Source organism: Dendropsophus ebraccatus, chromosome 4 (assembly GCF_027789765.1).
Source record: "Dendropsophus ebraccatus isolate aDenEbr1 chromosome 4, aDenEbr1.pat, whole genome shotgun sequence".
Taxonomy (NCBI): domain Eukaryota; kingdom Metazoa; phylum Chordata; class Amphibia; order Anura; family Hylidae; genus Dendropsophus; species Dendropsophus ebraccatus.
Window position 1 is genome coordinate 171891478 of NC_091457.1, and position 17441 is coordinate 171908918.

At 43.4% G+C, this 17441-nt stretch overlaps 2 long non-coding RNA genes across 2 annotated transcripts; one reads left to right on the plus strand and one right to left on the minus strand.

Annotated features, from left to right (window-relative positions):
• Window positions 1-443: 443 nt before the first annotated feature.
• Window positions 444-1426, minus strand: LOC138790124 (uncharacterized). Its single transcript, XR_011362844.1, has 2 exons — window positions 1200-1426; window positions 444-765 (listed from the first exon to the last, which is right to left on the minus strand). It is a non-coding gene; the product is annotated as an uncharacterized lncRNA (long non-coding RNA).
• Window positions 1427-1601: 175 nt separating this feature from the next.
• Window positions 1602-3527, plus strand: LOC138790125 (uncharacterized). The gene is made up of 2 exons (XR_011362845.1): window positions 1602-1747; window positions 3206-3527. It is a non-coding gene; the product is annotated as an uncharacterized lncRNA (long non-coding RNA).
• Window positions 3528-17441: the final 13914 nt, after the last annotated feature.

Consider the following 17441-nt stretch of genomic DNA (forward strand, 5'->3'; position numbering starts at 1 on the left):
CTACGTCATGGCGTATAGGAACGAGCGTCTCACTTGCGTTCCAGCCAGTATAGACCGAATGACCCGCACGGACATAACGTCGTCCGTGTCAGCTGGCGCATGCGTACTGCAGGACAGGTAATTCCACAGCGCAGAGATTACTTATAGTACCAGAAAAACCAGACGGCGCCAGTACAAACTATTACTATAAAGAGGGGACCTCAACAGTTTCACCAAAAAGGTTCAATCACCATGATTTTACGATGTCCTATCTTTATTACTCATTTTATCATTTTATCATATTATAGCAATATAAATACCTAAAGTGAACCTTTGCAAATATAATTCATTAATTTATATTTAAATAAACTCATAATTTTGTGTGTGTAAAAACTATACATATTTAATACTTAATCTAATAAAGTGTTAAAATATATACGCATTAATATATATGTAGTGAAAAATAATAATTCCAAAGTCTATATTTACATAATTTCAATATTAAAAATGCATAATCAAAAATCAATCCATAATATAACATACATAGAAGTGCGTAAGTGAAAAAAGTGCAATGTGCGCACGTGCAATTGTGACCGAAAGGCAAAACAAAACAAAGCGACAAAGTGAAACAACCGTGTCGTGAAAAAGCAGTGTATTGCATCAAGAATATATCATTAAATCATCAAGTTCATATATAAGCAGGACATTCCATAATCATCTATGGTGGTCTGTCAAATTTTCTCCAGATTTTCTCCGAGCTTTATCTTCTACTTTACTTTCACCCACCTAGGAAAGAACAAAAAACCAAGCCATAACAGTGGTCAGACACATAAGGGAAAAATGGGGAGAAAAATAGAAAAGAAAAGGGGAGAAAAGAAAAAAAGAAAAAGAAGGGGAACAAAAAAGAGGAAAGAAGGAAAAAAAAAAAAAAATTATATTAAACCCTAATTGTGCCATGTTACTCTTCCTAGTCTGCATTCATATCAAATGTATACATATAGCTGAATAGAAATATATAATATATACACAAAACAAAATTAAAAAGGGAAAAAGACCCTATTAAAACCAAACGAAGAGATAATACTCAAAGTGTTCTTATCATTAACATATGATGTTAAATTAACAGTATGCTATTACACTACAAGACTAAAAGTACATCTACGCATGCTACCAAGGGGACACACTAAGAGGACACACTAAGCATTGAAGGATATACTTACAGGAATACACCAAAGCTATTTACTTCATTTATGCCCGAAGGTACCAGGGTTTATAGTTTCTCGATCCACATACATTCCCGTTGGGCCAAAGTCTTCTTCCACTCCCCTCCCCTGATTGTCGGGTATACATGATCTATTCCTTTGACCTTTAGGAGAGAAAAATCACAATTGTGTTTGAGCTTAAAGTGGCGTGCCAGAAAGGAATATTTCAGTGATGCAGTGGGTCAGAAATCTTTCCGGATTACTCACAGTATTGACTGTAGTACAAGGGGTGTGGTGTATCATGCCACGTGCCCATGTGGCAAGATTTACATTGGCATGACCAGCAGGGAGCTTAGGAGGAGAGTGAGAGAACATGTCCTGGATATTATGTCAGCACAACATGGGGACTTATCTCTAAAGGTCAAAGGAATAGATCGTGTATACCCGACAATCAGGGGAGGGGAGTGGAAGAAGACTTTGGCCCAACGGGAATGTATGTGGATCGAGAAACTATAAACCCTGGTACCTTCGGGCCTAAATGAAGTAAATAGCTTTGGTGTATTCCTGTAAGTATATCCTTCAATGCTTAGTGTGTCCTCTTAGTGTGTCCCCTTGGTAGCATGCGTAGATGTACTTTTAGTCTTGTAGTGTAATAGCATACTGTTAATTTAACATCATATGTTAATGATAAGTATATAGACAAAAGGTAGTGGGCACCGCTATAAATAAAGAGTGCTAAACCAATGCATATAAGAAACAGATAACTCTCTAAGAAAACAAAAGCATATGCACAAAAGGTAGCACATCACAGAAATACTTTATTATGACAATATCAAAAGTACAGAAAATACAATAAGTTATGCAGGGGTATAGCAATAAGGGAGACAAACCCCAAACACTACCCTACATTAAAAACACTTAAAATGTCAACATGAGGCCTGCCGGCGTACCAGCAAGGTCTAACAACCACACTGACCCCTGGACCATATAAATCCTGAACCAAACTGCCTAAACAAAGTCCCTATGACATATCAAATCAAGAAGAATTATAAGTATGGACATAAGGCAGAAAAGTGAAACCTGTCAACATGTACAGTCCAAAAATGAAACTGGTCAGATAGGCAAAAGGTCCCCCCACGCGTTCCGCCGCCTAGCGGCTTCCTCAGGGATGTGGGTGATGAGATAAGGGACATAGTATATATACATGTGGAGCATGTGAAAACAATAACCAACCTTAATGGGATCATGTGCAGGAGAATCCGGCGTCCAGTAATAGCGGGCGCCATCTTGGGGAGGCCGCACATGCGCCGTAGGCATAGAAAGATGAACACAAGAGGTCAAACAGGAGAGACTCCAGAAACATGGCGGCCGCGATTGTAAACAAGGTACCGTGTCAAGTACAAGACATCATAATCTGTGCGAATACTTGGAGCGTCCGACATTAGCGGGCGCCATCTAAGAAGAGCCGCACATGCGCAGTAGAGGATGAACTGCTGGTGACATGTACAGATAGCTGGGACGTCTGACAATAATGGGCGCCATCTTGGGGAAGCTGTGCATGCGCAGTAGGTGCAGGCGTCTTGACAATGATGCGCGGCATCTCAAAGAAACCTGCGCGTGCGCAATGGATACAAGTAGATGCAAGTAGTAATGATGGACGTCAACTTAAAGGGACTGCGCATGTGCAGTAGATACAAAGATAAAAAATGCATAAAGGAATTCTCTTCTTCGTTTGGTTTTAATAGGGTCTTTTTCCCTTTTTAATTTTGTTTTGTGTATATATTATATATTTCTATTCAGCTATATGTATACATTTGATATGAATGCAGACTAGGAAGAGTAACATGGCACAATTAGGGTTTAATATAATTTTTTTTTAGTTTTTGTTTTTTTCCTTCTTTCCTCTTTTTTGTTCCCCTTCTTCCCCTTTTTTTCTTTTCTCCCCTTTTCTTTTCTATTTTTCTCCCCATTTTTCCCTTATGTGTCTGACCACTGTTATGGCTTGGTTTTTTGTTCTTTCCTAGGTGGGTGAAAGTAAAGTAGAAGATAAAGCTCGGAGAAAATCTGGAGAAAATTTGACAGACCACCATAGATGATTATGGAATGTCCTGCTTATATATGAACTTGATGATTTAATGATATATTCTTGATGCAATACACTGCTTTTTCACGACACGGTTGTTTCACTTTGTCGCTTTGTTTTGTTTTGCCTTTCGGTCACAATTGCACGTGCGCACATTGCACTTTTTTCACTTACGCACTTCTATGTATGTTATATTATGGATTGATTTTTGATTATGCATTTTTAATATTGAAATTATGTAAATATAGACTTTGGAATTATTATTTTTCACTACATATATTAATGCGTATATATTTTAACACTTTATTAGATTAAGTATTAAATATGTATAGTTTTTACACACACAAAATTATGAGTTTATTTAAATATAAATTAATGAATTATATTTGCAAAGGTTCACTTTAGGTATTTATATTGCTATAATATGATAAAATGATAAAATGAGTAATAAAGATAGGACATCTTAAAATCATGGTGATTGAACCTTTTTGGTGAAACTGTTGAGGTCCCCTCTTTATAGTAATAGTTTGTACTGGCGCCGTCTGGTTTTTCTGGTACTATAAGTAATCTCTGCGCTGTGGAATTACCTGTCCTGCAGTACGCATGCGCCAGCTGACACGGACGACGTTATGTCCGTGCGGGTCATTCGGTCTATACTGGCTGGAACGCAAGTGAGACGCTCGTTCCTATACGCCATGACGTAGGCGGTAGGGGCTGGTACGTGGCACGCCGGCAGTCGTCTGACGCCAGGGAAGGACCCTGATTAGCGCAGGTGATGTGGGCGGCTGTGATAGCTCTCATACGTTCTTGATTGGTGTTATTTCTCTCTGGTCCTCCTTTTATACCCTATTGGCCCTTAGCCTTTTTACTCCTCCTTTTCCGGCAATCTCCGCCATTTTGTCGCATTAGAGCCCGCTGTTTACACGCTGCCAGTGTAAGTAATACTAATTCATGTCAGGGGTGTGTACTTGTATCTATGTGTGTATATATAGTTGTATTAGCTGAAGTGAGTCCATTAGCTCCTGATGAAGTGAGCGAAACGTACGTCGGGCTGCTGTGCTAGACGGGGGGTAAGACCTCAGTGTTGGTCATGTGGCATTGACATTATATATGGTATATGTGTATTACCTTCTTTTTGTGCTATGGTAGGCTGACTACTTGATCTACCTACCTACAGCATTACTAAGTTTTTTGGGGTCACATACAGTCTCCCCCTATACTTTATTTATGGTCTTCTAATATTTATTATATCCCTTTGGCTTTCTATCTTATAGAAGCCCCTTGTTTTTGCACTATACCAGCAATGACCACTAGATGGTAGTGTCTTTATAGAGCTACAATTCATCTCATTTACTTGTCTTCTGTGATGCCACGCTAATGTCTTCCTCCCCTTCTGGTTTTGACCTTTGTGTTCCATCCCATATGTCATTTTATCTGTTTTTATGAATTAATCGATTATAATAAAGATTTTTGTATACCTTCATTTACTGTGCAAGTTCTTTGGATTTTGTTTAGGTTTGTTGTTGCACTGTATATGTGTGTAGGCAGGACTTTGTAGGTTGTCTGTCTTTGATGACAAATGGTACAATCAGAACACCGGCACTGCGATGGGCACTCCTGTCTCATGCACATATGCTAATTTATTTCTTGCATATTTTGAAAAATCTTTCATTTTTATTATCCGTAACCCTTACACTATTTTTTTTAAAACCATATCATCGCTTTGTTAATGACATCTTTGTTGTTTGGACAGGTACGGAAGAACAATTTATACAGTTTGTCCAATATTTAAATGCTAATGATATGGGTATGTTTTTTACGAGTAATATAGGGGGAAAAACATTGGATTTTTTAGATGTAAAAATATCCATTCATGATGAGAGATTGAACACCACGGGCTATAGAAAACCTACGGCCACTAACTCACTCTTACATTATCATAGTTTCCATCCATATCATGTAAAGAAATCATTACCATACGGACAATTTATGCGGTTAACGCGCATAAATACAGTGGTGCCTTGGATTAAGAGCATAATTCGTTCCGGGGCCATGCTTGTAATCCAAATCCACTCTTAAACCAAAGCAAATTTTCCCATAAGAAATCATTGATATTCAAACAATTGGTTGCACACCCCAAAAATAATGATTTATTATTCTGAATAACATGTAAAATAGATGAAACAAACATTCAGAAACAGCAGAATATGCGATATTATAGGTTACTGTACAGTAATGGAGAGGATGGGAAACACAAGGGCTGACAGAGACTGCAGGGAGCAGGTAGGAATGAGCAGGGCAGATGTGGGCACATACATGCAGCACTTTCTGTCCAGGGAGAGAGGGGTTACAGCTATGGAGAGATTACCCCCACAGTCCTCCTGTCCCCTGATGTAAGCCCCAGCCTGAAGTGGATCTGCTATGATTTGGAAGGTGAGGGAGTCTTTCTGGGTCAGAGTACAGGGCTGTAGACCCAGTTATGCAGACCATGTCCATCCTCCACTCGCGCTCCCACCCAGTACAGGGAGCTCTTAAACCAAAGCAATGCTCTTAAACCAAGTCATAATTTTGAAAAACTGTGAGCTCTTAAACCAAAACGCTCTTAAACCAAGTTACTCTTAAACCAAGGCACCACTGTAATACATATGAAGCTTACTCTATACAAGCAGATGAATTAAAACACAGATTACAAGATAGGGGTTACCCCATAGATCAAGCCAGAAAAAGGACAGATGCCACCAATGTATATAACATCCAAGCAAATAATAATAAAAGATTAAATTTTTCTTTTAGACACACCATAATGAATGACACCATCAGATCAGCCATTATGAAATACTGGCATATAGTACAAGCGGACCCCGATCTCAAAAACACTACGGTAGAAAAAAGGTTATTATCATACCGCCGAGTGAGAACACTGAGCGATATCCTATACTATGGTCTCTACAGATTCCACTAATTGGCTAAAGGATGTTCTACCTAAAGGAAACCATAAGTGTGGACAGTGCAGACATTGTAACTTTAACATGTGCTCTAAATGGATACAATTGGGGGGAGAAAATTATAAGATACATCAGTTTATCACCTGTAAAACAAAATTTGTTGTTTATGTAGTCTGCTGCCCTTGTGGATTATTCTACATAGGCAAGACAATCCGTCCCCTGTATGTAAGATATAGAGAACACTGCAGATCCATAAGAACGAGGGTGGGAGCTCCACGATTAATTGACCACATCAGACAAGTACATGGCGCCAATCACACTGTGATGCGATTTTCAGGGTTAGAAATGGTAGCACTTCCAAAAAGATGCAAGAGATCGCCAATGTATACTGCTACAACATGAATCCCGATGGATATTGAAAACCAATGCAATGAGACCGCTTGTCCTCAATGACCGAATACATATACATGTGTTTATATAAGAATTGATATGCTCTCTTTATGCTATGGATAACCAGTACAATCCTCTGACATTACTATTAGTATGTTTTACGGACATGTTATTTATGTATATGTATCACACTTTTTTCACTTTGTCACTGATAGAAATTTATATGTATTAGCATTACCCACGTGACCTATGCGGCTATAAATACCTGCACAGGCACGTAATGACGTTCTACCAGGCCAGTAGAAGCGCGTGAAGCGCGAAACGGGCCTTCGCCTGTGGAAAACCCCTGCAACCACTGTTTGTACCCCACTGATGTGTCGGTGATTTGCACAATAAAAGGACTTGATTGCATGAATATGCGAGTGCCGCTGGTTTATCTGCAAGTAGTCACAATAGTCTGCTGTGCGTCATATTGTCACAGTGTCGGTCAGTCACGCAGCTAGTGGTTTGGGTTCATTGTGTCAAAGAAAATGGTTCAACACCTGTCACCTCGGGCCTGTCAGCATAAAGAAAAACAGAGGTATAGAATATATGGCTAGTAAATAGCCTTATATCTGTATACTAGCCGTATACCATATTTAACTGTATACCTGGCAGTATAAAGAAAACTTGAGATATAGTGTTTACAGCTGTATACAGTATATGGCTAGAATATATAGAATATATAAAGAAAAATTGAGTTACAGTGCACTCCACAGCTATCAGGGGAACATCCCCGAAGGTGTGGGACACTTTCATGACTCCCCCTCGGGAAACTTCCGTAACCGTCCTCACAGATCTGTCCAAGGTGGACACGTGGCTGGGACTGTACATTTACGCCTAGAAGGTTCTGGCCTGCCCTGCCGCCAGTGTTCTCTCTGAGAGGGTATTCAGCGAAGCCGGGGGCATTATCATGGATAAGCTCAGCCGCCTGTCAACTGACAGGGTGATATTTGTCAAAAGGAACAGCCACTGGATTAGTCCAGACTTTGTATCTGTAAGGGTGAAAAGCAGCAAAGCATGAAGTGCCATGGTTGTTCTCAGGCTTGACAGACAATTCCAATGCATCCCTACGAACCCAACAAAGTGTTTGAAGTGCATGGTTCAGCTCAATTCCTCCTCCTCAACCACCGGCTTAACCCCTAGCCGCACCAGGGCGTTACTGTACGTCCTGGCAGGAGGTTACTTTCCGCACCAGGACGTACAATAACTTCCCGGCTCCCGGTGCTCACTGTTTACATAAACAGTGACCGGGAGCCGCGACTAAACTGTCAGCTGATAGCTGACAGTTTAGTGTAGCTGCTGAAGGGCCCCCTGAAGGGGTCCAGCACAGGCGATCACCGGCATCAGTGGATCGGTAACTTTCCACCGATACCGGTGAAGCAAGCAGTAAACCCCCGGGTCCCAGTCTCTGCCTAGTTCCGGGATCCGGGGGAAGCTGCTGCCGCGCCGTCCTGCCCCCCGCTGCCATGTCTGCCGATCTTTGTGTGTGTCCCCCCCGCTGCTCGTTCCCCCACTGATTTGTCCCCTGATCCTCGGTCCCCCGCTGCCGTGTTCCCCCGCTGATGTGTCCCCTGAAGATCCTCAGTCCCCCGCTGCTGTGTCCTCTGATCTTGCTGCCGCCCCCCTGATTCCCCCCCCCCCCCCCACCTAGTGCCGCCAATACCCATGCTTCGCCACCGCTGTGCCAGAAACTCACAGTAGATGTCTCTCCTTCCCCCTCCTCCTCGCAGAACTGGCTCCCCGGATCCCGTAGCTCAGAGTGAGTTCCGGGACCGGGGATCCAGTGCTGCGGGGAGGAGGGGGAAGGAGCGATCTCTGCTGTGACCCCATCCTGCTGCAGCAGCATGGCACATGCTGCTATATACTGTGATTGGCAGCTCTGTGATCAGAGCTGCCAATCACAGTATCTGATCGTGGCAGAGCATGGATGCAGGCTCTGACCCCTCACTTTGTGAGGAGATCAGAGCCTGCATCCATATACTGTAAAACACACACACAAACACAAACATATACACACATAATAAAAAGTACCCCCTTCCCTGTGATCTCCCAGTAATAAGGGAGATCTTAGTGTCCGTCAGTCAGCGTAAGTTAGTAAGCGCCAGTTAGCGTCGGTTAGTAAGCACCAGTCTGCGTCCGTTAGTGTCAGTCAGCGTCCGTTAGTAAGCATCAGTCAGCATCAGTTAGTAAGCGTCAGTCAGCGTCCGTTAGTAAGCGTCAGTGTCAGTCTGTGTCCGTTAGTAAGCGTCAGTGTCAGTCAGTGTCACTTAGTAAGAGTCAGTCTGTGTCCGTTAGCAAGCATCAGTGTCAGTCTTTGTCCGTTAGTAAGTGTCCGTGTCAGTCAACATCAGTTAGTAAAAGTTAGTCAGCCTCTGTTAGTAAGTGTCAGTCAGAGTCCGTTAGTAATCGTAAGTCAGCATCCATTAGTCAGTCAGCATCCATAAGTAAGCGTCAGTCAGTGGCTGTTAGTAAGTGTGAGTAAACTTCCGTGCACACACAGACATAGGTGCTCCCTCTCTTCTGAGCCCTGTTGTGAGCCCGTACAATACTTTATGTTCACAAATGGGGTATTTCTGTGCTCAGGAGAAATTGCTTTACAAATATTGGGGAGCTTTTTCTCCTCCAAGCTTTTTGAAATTTGAAAAATGTGGGGTTTCACCAATGTATAAGTGTGAAAAATGTGATTTTTCATTTTCACGACCCACTTTCGCAAAAAACTGAAAAATCTGTAGGGTCCAAATGCCCACTGTACCCCTTGTTACATTCCTTAAGGGGTGTAGTTTTCAAAATGGGGTCACTTGTGGGGGGTTTCGACTGTCTCGGCACTAGTGGGGCTCTGTAACTGTAACATGGTCTGCTACATTTATTCCAGCCAAATCCACATTCCAAAATTTAAAGGGTGCTCCTTCTCTTCTGAGCCGTGTTGTGCCCATGCACAACACTTTACGTCCACAAATGGGGTATTGATAAAAACTGCAGATTCAGAGGAATAAATGTTTTATTGCATTTCACTTTTTATAGCTGTGTGGTATGAAAGAAATAGAATTGAATTGGAATGTCTGCAAAGAAAATGGAAATTTTTACTTTTCACACTTACTTTGCAGTTATTCCTGTGAAATGCTTAAAGGGTTAAAAACCTATTTTAAATTTCAATTTGAATTTCAATTTGAATACTTCAAAGGGTGAAGAGTTCAAAATGGGGTGAATTATGGGGGTTTCTAATATCCAGGCCTCTAGAATATGCTCCAAAACTGAACTGGACCCTAAAAAATTCTGAGTTTAAATTTTCACAAAAATTTAGAAAATTGCTACTAAACAATTACGGCCGCTAAAATCCTAAAAAAGTTAAAGCATGTTCACCAAATGCTGCCAACATAAAGTAGACATGTTCTAGATATGAATTAATCAATAATTTATGTGGTATAACTATCTTCCTTATTGGCAGAGACTTTCAAATTTAGAGAAATGCAATTTTTTTTCAATTTTTTACATCATTTTGGAGTTTTTCGCAAAAAAAGTTAAAGGTATCGGCCCAAATGTACCACTAACATAAAGTGGAACATGTCACGAAAAAACAGTCTTAGAACCACAAGGATCGGTAAAAGCATTCCAGAGTTATTGATATATAAAAGTGACACGTCATATTTGAAAAATTTGGCCGTGTCATAAACACCAAATCTGGCTGTGTCCCCTAAGGGTTAATTGGTCTTTTTGCGGTGAAACAACTTAACCCAGCGGTATCTATTTCAATGTTTGGAGAGTTGACCAGGGTTCTATTTTTTTTTTAATATCATAATATCAGTCATGCCGAAATGCCACTGGTGGAGACAGCTCAGAGAAGATGGAGCAGGAGAAGTCAGTGACTGCATCCTGTGAGCCGCAGATAACTCAATTAGTTTGCGTCTTTTTAAGTTAATAGACTCAACAGGACTGGGACATGACTCCCCCCCCCTACTTTTTGTAGTTGGGGTAACATTCCCGGCATCATGTGACTCACCGCTTCTCCACAAATAACTTGTGTGGTTTGTTCTGACTAACTTGGATAAAATGCAATAAAATTATTTTTTCCCTTCTGCATTTTATCTGCCCCATGTGAGTTCCCCCTTAGCTTGGCCCTGTCACACATCATATCATTTTTTTTAGGGGCCTTCTTTTTTTAATCACAGGTTGTATTGAAGTATTTTTTCGTTTGGTAGTGTAATTACCAGTTTTGGTCGCTGTTAGGGCAAGAAATCTTGGAAGGGGGTAGCAGGTAACCCATCCCTAGGTGCCACCTGGTCCCCACCACCGCTACGATTACCCAGTGTGCCAACACGGAGATGTAGCGTCCCTGACCACAAGCACTTGTCTACGTTTTGGTGGTCAAGTGGACCCTTGTGCTAACAGGGCCTGCCTGATATTACTGCCGCGTCATCAGCCGCTGAGCCGCGATTGGCCGAGCACAGTTATGCTCAGCCAATCGCGGCTGAGCAGCTGATGACGCGGCCGGCACTCGGGAAGATCGAAGGTGTTCGGGCCGGCCAGCCGAAGATGACGTTTGGCACAAGATGGCGGACGCGTGTCGGCACGGATCAGGTATGTATAATGCACCACACTTCCGGGTACATGGGTGGGGGTGGGACACGGGGAAGGGGGCCATTCACAGACATAACATACATTACAAAGTTGTATAACATTGTAATGTGTTATTCTCTGAATAATGTTTTACCGCCACACTACCCCTATAAGTAGGCAATTAGATTACAATAGCCAACAGTCCTTTTCCAGCATTAGTAGTCTGTCAGTGTGACTGGAAAAAAAAAGCATATTACATCCAGTATTATCCTGAATAGTGCTCCTGGTATACAGCTAGTAACAGTAATCCAGTCCTCTCCCGTTCTCCAATACTGCATGTATGAGCTAATAGAAAAAGAGTCTACATCAGGGCCAGTGGTTCACCCACGGCAGATATACATTAGCATAAGGCCAAACTCAGATGCTGTATAAACAGGGCCGCTAACTTCATGTTAATAGGAATGCGGGCACTCTCGGGTGCTCCCGCACTCCAATTACCATAGAACACAATGTAAAGTATGTCTGGGAGCTGTACTTTACATTCTGTGCACAGGCTGGTCATTGAATAGCAACCGCACAAAATAGACATGTGAGCTTCTGTGTGGCCGCAGTGTATATAGAGTGTATACACTGCGGCCACTGTTCTATATAAAACAATGTTATTTCACACTTTCAATAAATAGCATCCAGTGTTGCAATCTGCAACAACTAACGTTATTTATTGAAAAAATGTGTGTGAACATGGCCTCTTTTAGTATGAAGCCATGCCAGGAGGTGTTGTAGGAGTAATTCCAGGAGGCATTGTAAGATTAATACCTGGAGGTGTTGAAGAAGTAACGCTAGGTGTTGTAAGGGTAATCCCAGGATGTTTTGCAGGAGTAACACTAGGAGGTTTTGTAGGAGTAGCTTTGTGGCCCCTGACCTGGCACTAATAGTTTATTGGTTCTGGGCACAGCTCTTATTAAGGGTGCCTCTACACAGACAGATTTATCCGACAGATTTTTAAAGCTAAAACCAGGAACGGACTATAAACAGAGATCAGGTCATGAAGGAAAGACTAAGATTTCTCCACTTTTCAAATGTATTTCTGGCTTTGGCTTAAAAAATCTGTCAGATAAATCTGTCTGTGTAAAGGCTCCCTAAGTCCTGCAGCACAGGCTGGTCGACAATATTGCCTCCTCTCATCCAAAGGTCCTTTTATTACATCAACCTGAGAGTCTTTAAAGTGACTCTGTACCCACAATCTGACCCCCCCAAACCACTTGTACCTTCAGATAGCTGCTTTTAATCCAAGATCTGTCCTGGGGTCCGTTCGGCAGGGGATGCAGTTATTGTCATAAAAACAACTTTTAATCCGGCAGAGCTGTGTCTAACGGCCGGGGCTTACATTTGTATATGCATTAGGCTGGCACAACCTCTCCGTCCTTCCTCCCCACCCTCCTCATCATTAGGAAGGATCCAGGCAGATTGCCTCCTATTCCCCACCTGTGGCAGCCCGGCACATGGGCTGGATCGTTAAGACACCGGTGCAAAGCTCAAACAACAGTAAATGTTCCTGGATCATTCCTAATGATGAGGAGGGCGGGGAGGAAGGACGGAGAGGTTGTGCCAGCCTAATGCATATACAAATGTAAGCCCCGGCCGTTAGACACAGCGCTGCTGGATAAAAAGTTGTTTTTATGACAATAACTGCATCCCCTGCCGAACGGACCCCAGGACAGATCTTGGATCAAAAGCAGCTATCTGAAGGTACAAGTGGTTTGGGGGGTCAGATTGTGGGTACAGAGTCGCTTTAATGAATCTATGCTCCCCTGCTGTGCCAGGTCCATTTCCATCACTTTCTGAGGCTTTTGGGTGCAACAAACACACTCCCCTCTGCCGTATAGGAGGTGCCTGAAAATTCTCAAGTCTCCTATTGACTTTAATGGGGTTCATTACTCAAACTGAGGAGTTGAGCATCGGAATATATTCAACTCAAGTAATGAACATTTTAGTACTTGCTCATCTCAAAACAGCACTTTTGCCAGAATCTGTCTGCAATGAGAAACCTTATGTTAAGACAATTCTCAATATGAGATGGGTCTTTACCCTTTGACAGGATGATCAGAGCTAGGGCTGGGCGATTAAATTAATTTGATTAATTTGCCCAGATTTTGAGAACAGATTAGATTTTTTTTTAGAAAATTGATTTTCAAAAAATAAAAATAAAAATCAGTGGATGCGGGCGGCGCATTGGTGGCGGCCTTCAGCTGCTAAAGCAGCGCGTGGGGAGGGAGAATGCTCATTGCTACACCTCCAGTAACCGCAGCAACGCTACCATCTCGGCCCCAGTCACCCTATCATGCAGTCCCTGTGGCCTCCTCCAGAGACTGGCGACTTCCATATTTGCCCTGGAGGAGAACGTGTGTGCCTGGGGTGAGAGGAGGAAGAGGGGTGTACCAGGTATGTACCCTCCTGCCCCAGTCACCAAGTTTTCATGGGGTCCCATGCAGTTGTTTGCTATGGGAAACCATGACTCCTAGCTACGTCCCTGCCCCTCGTCTGTTCCTGTACTACTAAACCCCTGATCTGTACCTGTACTACTACTACAACCCTTCATCTGTCCCTGTACTACTACTACACCCCTCATCTGTCCCTGTACTACTACTACACCCCTCATCTGTCCCTGTACTACTACTACACCCCTCATCTGTCCCTGTACTACTACTACACCCCTCATCTATACCTGTACTACTACACCCCTCATCTATACCTGTACTACTACACCCCTCATCTATACCTGTACTACTACACCCCTCATCTATACCTGTACTACTACACCCCTCATCCACTATATCTCCACTACTACACCCTACCTAGATGGAGGCACAAAGAAGATCTCCTATACTATATGGGGCCACAGAGGAGGCTTGTCCACTACATGCGGGCACAGGGGAAGCACTGTTACATTGGGAAGCAATATGTCATTAAAATAGTATCTTACACTGCAAGGAGAAAAATGTTTTATTTAACAAAAAAAAAAATCGTCCAAAATTAAAAAAAAAATAAAAAGTAAAGATTTTATTTTTTGGCCATATCGCTCAGCCCTAATTAGGGCCGACCAAGGAGAGACAATCATGAAATTTGAACAATATAACATTTGTATTGCAGGATAAATAGTGTAATAGGGCTGTTATTGGCCACACATGTTAAAGTGACTCTGTACCCACAATCTGACCCCCCCACCCAAACCACTTGTACCTTCGTATAGCTGCTATTAATCCAAGATCTGTCCTGGGGTCCGTTCAGCAGGTGATGCAGTTATTGTCTTAAAAAACTACTTTTAAACTGGCAGCCTTGTGCCCAACAGCCGGAGCTTAGATTGTGTATGCATTAGGCTGGCACACCCTCTCTGTCCCTCCTCCCCACCCTCTTCAGCATTAGGAATGCACTGGAACATTTTCTCCATGCTGAACATTGCACAGGTGCCTTAACGATCCAGCCCATGTGGCGTGCTGACACAGGTGATGAACAGGAGATAATCTGCCTGGAGCATTCCTAATGATAAGAAGGGCGGGGAGGAGGGACAGAGAGGTTGTGCCAGCCTAATGCATATACAAATGTAAGCCCCGGCCGTTTGGCACAGGGCTGCTAGTTTAAAAGTTGTTTTTTAGTACAATAACTGCATCACCTACCGAACAGACCCCAGGACAGATCTTGGATTACAAGCAGCTATCCGAAGGTTCAAGCGGTTCGGGGGGGGGGGGGGGCAGATTGTGGGTACAAAGTTGCTTTAAACCATCTCGACCGGGTGACTTCCTAAGGGCAAGACCATCAATAGCCACCCTGACTTCCTCTTCCTGGATCATCTCTGTCAAAACACTACTATTGGTTCAGAGATGGTGTCAGTCAAGAAAGCTGACACCCCATCTTCATCTGGATCCTTCTGTCCTAAGAGATGTAAGTAAAAGGATCTGACAACTTCCAGAATCCCTGATTAGGTCCTTTTCAGGGATCCTGTACTATCAATCAGTACTGAGACATCCTTACTATTCACTGACATTTACAGTTTCTGTAATTTACGTCCCGTAGTCGCTCCCATAAACCAAAGATGTGTGTCTACCATACTAGCACTTTATAAGCAAGGCTTTCACTATCATCACAACTACCTCCAGTCCAGACAAGATATTCTTCCTCAGGCCCCCAAAACAGGCCAGACTCCTGAAAAAGTAGTAGATGCTTGGAACAGTCTTCCAGCAGATGTGGTAGGTAAATCTACAATAAGTGAATGTAAACCTGCCTGGCATATACATATATCTATCCTATGATAATAAGGAAGGAAAAACTAACAGGGACAACTGGATGGATCAGTCGTCTATGTTTCTATGTAACCCATTTTTGAGCATCTCTGACTATGGTACCTGGCTCTGAAGAGAATCCGATCTTATCTTTACTTCTTCTAAGAGAGACAAATTGAGTCTCCAATAGCCCCTACCCAACCGGGGGGGTCTCTGTAACATTCAGAAAAAAACAAACAAAATTAAACTGTGGTCTGAACTCCTCTTCAACATCAGACACTGCTGAAGAGATGGCTTCCTCCTTTAAAGAGGCACTGTCATGAAAATAGAGATTTGACGTGTCATAGAGAAACGTTTGGTTGGGGTCTGAGTATTCACACTGGTAAGAAGAATAAGCCAGGAGAAGTAATGCTCTGCATAGCGTGACTGAGATCTGTGTCATTTAAGGAGTCGAATGCATGATGGAAGTCTACAAGTCACATCTCACTGAAACCCCTATTACACGGAGCAATGCGGAGAGCAAGCGAGAGCGAACCTGTCAGGTCAGCGCCAGCTTGCTCCTCATTCCCCCACCTGCTGCCAGCGGTATTACACGCACCAACAGCAATTGAGGGTAGCGCGTAAGAGCTGCGGGGGGCTACCTGGGCAAATGTCAGATCGTCCTATCAGCTCATAGGAGACAACGGTGGTCTGCTGCCACCGTTCCTATTACACGGAGCGGCGCAGCTGACCGTTGCCAGGATGATCGTTGGGGTTTCAGCCTGTTGAAAGACAACGATCAGCCGACATCGTGCATGTCGGCTGAACGTTGTCTTCTATTACACAAAACGATTAGTTGCGGTAATGGCCAATATCGGCCGATAATCGCTTTGTGTAATAGGGCCTTGACACAGTGATGTTCATTAGTCTCTGCTCGGGATTGGAAACTCGATAACGTGCGTCCCATTTCTACTAAAGTACGAAACATTCTTCTGCTTTTGTGACTGGTGCTATTAGACAATTCTTTTTATGGTATATCTTCCTGATATGTCAAAATTTTATTTTCATGACAGGTACACTTTAAAGAGGACCTGTCACCCCCCGTGCCGGGGTGACAGGCTCCCGACCCCCGTTAGAGCCCCCTATACTCACCTAATCCCGCTGGGTCCCGCTTCTGGAGATGGTCAGGTTACGGAGATCTCAGCCGCTGCAGCCCAGCGTGCACACTCCTCAGATGAGTCCTACACCCATAGAGAATGACAGGAGAGTCCAGCGCTCCGTCATTCTCTATGAGTGTTGGACTCATCTCTCAGCGCACGCGCCGGGCTGCAGCGGCTGAGATCTCCGTGACCTGACCGGATCCAGAAACGGGACCCGGCGGGATTAGTATAGGGGGCTCTAACGGGGGGTCGGGAGCCTGTCACCCCGGCACGGGGGGGTGACAGGTTCCCTTTAAATAAAACCTGTCTATCCTGAACCTACAACTACCCCTTCAATAACTAAATCCCATGTGGGGTGTGCTGGATGCAGACACCCACTAGGCAAGCCTCACTATTTATGGTATCTAGGCGACACTATTATAAGTCAGCTTGCCTCTGGAACCTCCTCTCCTCCACAGATATTAAAGCATAGCTGTCAAGTGTCTAAAAGGGAACCTATGTACCAAGACAATGCTATCTAGTTAGTGATGAGCGAGCATGCTGGTCCGAGCTTGGTACTCGATCGAGTATTAGGGTACTCCATGGTACTCGTTACTCGGACGAGCATCTCGCGATACTCGAGAAAATCTCATCATTCGTTTCCTGTAAGTTTGGGCGCTATGTCTCAGCCAATAAACATGCAGGAGACTCTTTGGTACATCCTGCGATCACATGGGACCCATACATGTCGATAGCAGCGATTGGTTGGCCAGATCAGATGACCCTGCCATATAAAACTCGGCGCCGGCAGTGCTCGCTTCAGACGTATGCTGTGAGATATTAGAATTAGC